The sequence below is a fragment of the Patagioenas fasciata genome, chromosome 16, assembly GCF_037038585.1.
Source record: "Patagioenas fasciata isolate bPatFas1 chromosome 16, bPatFas1.hap1, whole genome shotgun sequence".
Taxonomy (NCBI): Eukaryota; Metazoa; Chordata; class Aves; order Columbiformes; family Columbidae; genus Patagioenas; species Patagioenas fasciata.
In genome coordinates, this window is record NC_092535.1 from 3,821,931 (window position 1) to 3,829,134 (window position 7,204).

Below are 7,204 nucleotides of genomic sequence, written 5' to 3' on the forward strand. Positions count from 1 at the left end.
TTTTTTTTCTCTAGTGACAACACCCATATAGTTTATTTTTTTATTTATTTTGTCCTTTTACTTCAAGGCACCTAACAACAGCACTGTAGTTTACAAATCCCTGTGGTTATAAATCTAGAAAGATAGTATTCTTGGCTGCCTCAGAGGCCAGGAGTCTATACCCGCAGGAGACAGATGGGAGAAGGAGCCAGCAAGCGTTCTGTGTTATTGCACAGAATGGCAGGAACTGGTTTTGGTTTACATGGCGTGGGGGGACGCAGAGTCTGCACAGAGCATCTCCATTTGCTGCTTCCTCTGCATGCAGCCCAGGCAAGGTTGCTCACTGTTACTGGGGGAAGAATAATGTCATGCTTGCCCTGCAGAACATGCAGACCCGCTGCTTTGCATCAACAGTTTCCATTATCCTGCTGCTAGGATTTGGCCCAAAAAGTGTAGAAGTGCTTCATGTAACTCTGCAAAGCTGGTATGAAACTCCAGGCTGGTTTAGCTCCTTTCTCCTCTTCTGTACCTCATGCCAACAGAATGACTCCAACAACTGCATGAAAGATGCAACCCTCTACGTACTCTCACAGAACAGCGGCCGCTGATGAGACTTTGAGACCCCCAAGATGTCAATAGCAAATAGCTTGTTGTTGCAGGATGAGCCGGGTTGTGCTGCACAGCTAGCAAGTGTTTTTCTGGAGTTTAGAAGACGAGTTTTAAAAGTAGGGGATTTAGTTTACATTTTTCTCGTGAGCCACAAGGTCAGCTATGGGGTAAGAGCTGGGTTTAGGTGTAGTCATCTGTGAGCTTTGAAGGAAAAAAGAAACAACAACTGGCATGGTACATTTTGGAGCTTTGTTTCATCTGCTTGCTGCCTTGGTAATGGGCTGCTTGTGGTGTTGTGGGGGCAGCCCCACAAGATCTCTGAACCTTCCCTCCTCTTCCTATCATTCACCTCCTCCCCAGCCCTACCAGAGTCAAATATAAACTTTCTTAAAATGAATACGAGATTCATTCCTCTTGGCCAAGCCCGACTTCCCAGAAAATAAACAGAGTGGAGCCAGCCAGCCCCCTCTCCTGGAGCTGCCAACCTCCCGAGAGGTGATGGGTGGACCCAGAGCCATTCTGAGCCTTTTGCAATAGGAAACAGGGTGCCAAGGAGGGGGATCCCACCTCAGGGACTTCCTGGGGTCCACTGTAAACCAGCAATTTTGCTAAGTACCTTAATTTTCAAAGTTCTGATTCTTATTTTTTTGTAGTCTTAGATGTATTCTGCATAACTGGACACAACCATTTCCCCACCCTGATAACGAATCAAAAGGAACCAGGTCAGTAGCACATTCTAGTGCTATTGATAGAGGAGGGCTCTTCAGAGCTCAACACTTAAACTAGTCTGAAGAGGGCATTTGTACTCTTGTCCTTTGTTTTCTTTCTGCGCTTTTATTAATAGGAAAAAAAAAAAAGAAAAAGAGAAAGGAAAACAAAACCACCACCAAACCAGTGTATAGTAATTAAAGAATGGCTAGAAAATAAAGAATAAAATATGCTGAATGGTTTTCCAACCTAATTTTACCTTCAGAGGGGATGAAGTCCGTTTCTGCTATGCAGAAGTCACCCGGGGATGTGCCAGTTCTGCACCAGCTGGGCACGAAGGTGGGCGAGCGAGTGGACACTGGGCATCCCCCAGCTGCCATCCCAGGGCTCATCCGCTTTTCCTTCGGTGTCTGGGAACGTACTCGGAGCAGCGAAAAGCTGTGGTTCAGCTGCCCTAAAACCACAGGGCTGACCGTGACCTTTTGGACTTGCAGTCCACACTTTTTTCTTAGACTCCCAACCCCATGGGCGTTGTCTGTGTAATTCCCTGGGAGCAGCTGTGTGCAGGTGTTGCCTACTCTGAAAAAGCATGGGAAAGAAAGAAGTGTAGACAAAATAATAAATACACCTGTACGGGACTCCTTTTCCTTACCAGGCAGTAGATGTTTTGTGACCTTGGTGAGAGTTATCTGATATGTCCCAGATCCCCTCATCCTGTGCTCGTCACCTTTGCTAACTCATGATGTTTATCTGCCTTTCCTTTCCCAGGACAGGTATCTTTGATCTCGGCTGCCCTCGGTGTTAAACAGTCTCTCTTGCAAGGAAAGCGTGAGCTTCTGATCCTCTCTAATCCCAAAACATCCTGTATGATCGTGTAAGTCTCTCAAATTTCTTCATCCTACCGGCAATACCTGGCTTATTATTTAAACAAAACAAAAAGTGTGCAAGCTTTTACACTGCTCTTTATGGAAAAAAAAAAAACAATTAAACTAAGACAGATGAAATGTTCCTTTCTGATGGCAAACTTCAGCAAGCAGCAGTAGTCACGCAGCACTGAACTCAAACACCTTCCTCTGCGGGTCTTCCTGCTGTGTTTATGCTGATATTCACAGGCAGTCTTAATGAGAACAAATGTAGTTAATCAAGATTGACCAACATTTCTGTAAAATAAGTATGTGCTGCGAAGGATAACATTAAAAGTTTAAAAAATAAAACGCAAGGACAAAGATCTATTTTCATGTTAGGTTTCAATTTGCTGCTTTCTTGTTATTTTTACTATCTGCTGTTTTCCACTATAAGCATTATCTATTCAAGCCAGAACAGATTAAAGGTAATTCTTAGGCCCCTCTGTTTTTCCTTCTTACTGTTTTATCTCCTAAGCAACTTTATTTGGTACAAGACAAATAATCTGAATTCCTCAAGTCAGAAACAAGGAGTGGGAGTCCGGGAAACTGGCTGCTGATCTAATGCAGTTTTTGCAAGTGTGGTTATGGTTAGAAACTCTAAATATGGCACCGTGTTACTGTACACACGGTAACTGCGCCCTGTGTGTCAATGTGTGAGTCACACTAGAGTAGTTTACTGACAAAAATATGTTTTACTACTCTTGGCTGCGAGGAATCAATAGAGCTGGGAGTGAATGAGTTGCGTTCGGTGCATCAAGTGTTACCAAGGGAATGTCGGGGCTCGGTGGGTACCCAGGGTTTGCTGTTGGCAAGAGGGATGTGAGCAGCAGAGGGTCACGATTTGGCAAGCAGATGTTGAGTCAAGTGTTGTTTAAGCGAATGGTTTGTTCATGTTGGGTGAAGATGCCAACTAGATGGGAGGAAGAATTCTTTTTACAATGAGGGTGGTAAAACAGGCTGGCCAGAGAGGTGGTGGATGAACCATCCCTGGAGACACCCCAGGCCAGGCTGGACGGGGCTCTGAGCAACCTGAGCTGGTGAAGATGTCCCTGCTCATGGCAGGGGGGGCACTGGATGGGCTTGGAAGGTCCTTCCAACCCAAACCATCCTGTGATTCTATGGGGATTCCTGCCTGGCACCCCGTGGGGAGGAGCTGCACAGGGGGAGCGCAGTCAGGAGAGCTGTGTGACACCCACAGGAACGAAACCATTCTGCTTCTGCAAAACTATTTGGAAAATTTTGTTTCCAGCGCTGTGCAGGACAGAAGTGTCTTTCCAAGCCTTGATGCTGTGAAACAGAATTGTCACCCTGTGGCTCCTTCTCCCACCGCCACAGGACAGGCTCCTTCCACCAGCAAATGGACTGGCAAAGGCTTAATTTTTCCGACTTTTGAAGTGAACTGACTTGATCCGAATGTTACTGGCAGAAAATAAATTAATAGAATGTTTGGTTTTTTTTCTTTATTAGAGCTCCCTTTTTTTAATCTTTTAAATAATAAGTATCCACCAAGGAGACCAGCTGGCATTCCCATACTGTACACGTTCATTCTAACCTTTACTATTGACTGACTCATAGAGCATGCATCTGCAAGAGTTATTAATGGAAAGTATGAAATAAATTTGGTTTAATATTTGGTAAATAGGAGGTGTCTTTTCTTTGTGCTTGAATTTGTATTTCAAATGTCTATGTTTGTGTTATTTATATTAATATATTTCATGGGCTGCTTAATAATAGTAGTAATTAAGAGAATAACAATAAATACTAATAATACTGAGGTCTTCTGCTTTTCATCAAAGGAGGTCAAGGCTCAAGGGTATACCTCTGGGGCTGGTATAATGTAGATCTGATCTCCTGGTATTTCTTTTTGTGGAAAGTTAGGAGTATCATGCAAAGATCAGATCGCCTGTATTTTTCCTCTGGAATGTCTCTTAGGCATTATAAATGCCAGTGAGAAACATAAAATTGGAAAGAAAACAAACAACCAGGACATAGAGAAATATAACCACAAATACTGACCTATTTGGGTTTTTTTTCTGATTTAGCAGAATGCTATTAATATTATAATTAAAGCTATTTTGTAGCCTGGGGGCTTAAATACCTGGCTCTTATTAGAGCTGGATCCATAGCGTGTGGTGAAAAAATAGAGGACAAGTGAGGAGATGGCCCAGAGGAGAACACAAGAGGGCACAGTGGCACCTGTGGTGCACTTCTGGTTTGCTGGCTTTTTGAAATGTTGAAAGCAGGGCGAATTTAGGCCTCTGTTTGCATGACGTAAATAATTACAGTAATGTGGTTGATTAGGTGAGACAGTAAAAATGTAATTTTGTCAACTTGGAGTGGATTGTTTGCTAGAATTATTTTTTGGTTAGTTATGAGGATCAAAGGTGAGATGTGGTGGCTGTATCACATAAGGTTAATATAACAATAAACTCCACTGTAAGTTTGAGGGAATCAGCCTGGGCAGTCAGTAAGAAAGGTACCTATAAGGTATAAAGGTATAAAAAGCATGTTCTAGGTAGATGTTTCCTCATCTGTTCTGCTATTCTTATTGTGCTAATGGAAGCAAGTTCTGTGATTCCAGAAGCAAAGGGTACTAATGCTGCTTTTCGTTTTCTCTTCAAGGAGGACATTTGCTCCTGCACAGCCTTTTCACGTGGCTGATCAGAAATGGCCCATGCAAAACCAAGAAGCCTTAGCTGAACCATAAGCAACTTCACGCTGGTGGACACTGCAGAATTGAGAGGTCAGCGGTGAAAATTTTCTTCTGAAAGAGTTAGTGGTGCAAATCCGTGTTTGGAAGGAAGTGACATGGAAATAAGAAGGATCCTAACCCAGATCTTAATTTGAAATTCAGAGGTCACAGTCTTCCTTAGACATCTCCTGCAGGATGCTTGCTGGTGGAGGGAACTGCCTCCTTGTACCATTGTTCCTTGCCCAGGTTGGCTTTTGTGGGATGAGAACTGGGGTCAGAACCGTTCCACCAGAACAAGACCAGAGAAGGGTTGCAAACAATCCTTTTTGGTTTTGTTCAGCCACTGTTTCTGAATTTTGCAGACTGGGTCTTTGCTAGAAGCCTCTGCATGCTGTAATCCATGACCTGACATTATTTCGAAATTAAAAATTAACAACCTTTTTTCGCAGAGAAGTCCTCATCCTCAAATCTTCTCATTCAAACAGCCCCCAGTGGTGTCCTGCTCTCCCAGAAGTCAATCAATCTGTTCTTGTATATGGAGCTGCAAGAGGAAGATGTACTACTACGCTGTATGCAAAAAAAAAGGTAAAGAAACAAGATCATTAACATCTTAATATCCTGTCCTGACATCTCACAAATTATTTTAGACTTCATAGCCAATGTAAACAGGTTTGTTTTCAACTCCCCTAATTGCCTACTAATTGAGAGCAGATGCAGACCTTAACTTTGGGCAGATAAAGAGCAGCCTCTTCTCTTGGGTTTTGCATCTATCATGATCTCTGGGATGTTCTTGTGAGCTTCCCTGGGTAGCGATGCCGAGTCAGGGAGGGATTGGAACTGCTCCTTTTGAATTGCGCCTGAAACCTCGGTGAGACAGAAGGGAAGACAGAGCTATGGGACTCATCAGTAACATCATCATCATTATTGTTTCATTTCGTACTTCAGTGCACTTTCTGCAACAGCGCAGGTTTCCTTCTGGGGGGAGTTCTCTGAGTTGTAGATGGGTTTCTCGTTATGATAGAAATCACTGGGTTTATGAAAAATGCATTGCTGTCATATTCCATTATCTACTTCCTCCCATGCTGCAATCCTGTAGCTTGCAAGTCATTAGATTCTTTTCCAGAGTTCCTTTGAAATAATCCTTTCAAAAAACACTATTCATTGGGTATGACCCCAGAGAGATACTGTCTGGTACTAAAGCTCTCTTTTAGTTCTGTGAGGGAGACCTGTAACAACAAGATAAGTGCATGTATATTCCAAGTAACGTCTGGAGTTTGCTGCCTCCCATTAAATGCAATAGGAGCTCACAGTTCAAATGGTAGAATTTTGCTTTGTAAATGTAGGAGAAAATTTAGCTCAGATATGTAGGTAAATTTGCATTTGGTAGTGATTTCATGTTCCACGGTCTGTTTTAGTTCCAACTTAAATATTACATTAAAACCAGCAATAAAAAAAAAGGAAAGAGAGAAGAAAAAGCGTGCTAACTGCTGGGTTCAGAAAGAGCGGGTATGATTTTGTTCTTGCTGTCAGTGTAGCAGTGAGCTGCCTTTTTACCTTCTCCCCTTCATTTAGCAAGTCAGCAGCAGTAGTCAAACGATAGCCCTCCGGTCTTTCTTCAGGACTGTTTTTGCAAATGAAAGCAGGAACTTCAGCTCCTTGTGTTTTTCATATCACTTACAAGGTGTTTTGTGAATTTTAACATGTTCGCATGTGAGTAATTCTCGGTGAGAAGTGCCCTTCGTGCAGGGAGGCTGCGCTGGTTTGTACGGCTGGGTTCAGGAGGTCAGAAAGGAATATTTCAAATAGAAAAAAACCCAGCCAAAAATAAAAAACAGTTTGGTGGTTTGCGAATGATAAATGGGTAGAAAAAAAGAGAGAAGAGTTCACATCTAACCAACGTCATTCAGAAATACCTAAAAGCACCTGGTGTCTGGATTATGAAACATTATTCAGTCCCAGAATGACAAAACCTTCAGGTTTTCACTGTGATTTCTTCATGAGGTCCTTTTTCTCTCCTGGGACTGGCTCCAGGCCTCCCTGTGAACACAGAGTCACCCCGCTCTGGAAAGTTGCCACAAACCTCGCAGAATAAAGCCCCGATCTGACAGCGATGCGAGCGGTTTAATAGGAGGGCAGGGGGCTCAGAGTCAGTAGCACAAGGCATAACCGACTAACGCAGCGGTCCATTAAATCAGCGCGCTGGGGCCCAGGCATTTACAGTCACACAGTCAGATGTTTCCAGTAATTATTTCCCCATAGCATTTTTATTAGGTGCTCCATAAATAATATTCACCGCCGTGCTCTTCTCATG

At 43.1% G+C, this 7,204-nt stretch overlaps 1 long non-coding RNA gene across 1 annotated transcript; it reads left to right on the forward strand.

The window, feature by feature from the left end:
• The first annotated feature begins 2,080 nt into the window (after positions 1-2,080).
• On the forward strand, positions 2,081-5,470 carry LOC139829197 (uncharacterized). Its single transcript, XR_011741548.1, has 3 exons — positions 2,081-2,170; positions 4,824-4,944; positions 5,379-5,470. It is a non-coding gene; the product is annotated as an uncharacterized lncRNA (long non-coding RNA).
• Positions 5,471-7,204: the final 1,734 nt, after the last annotated feature.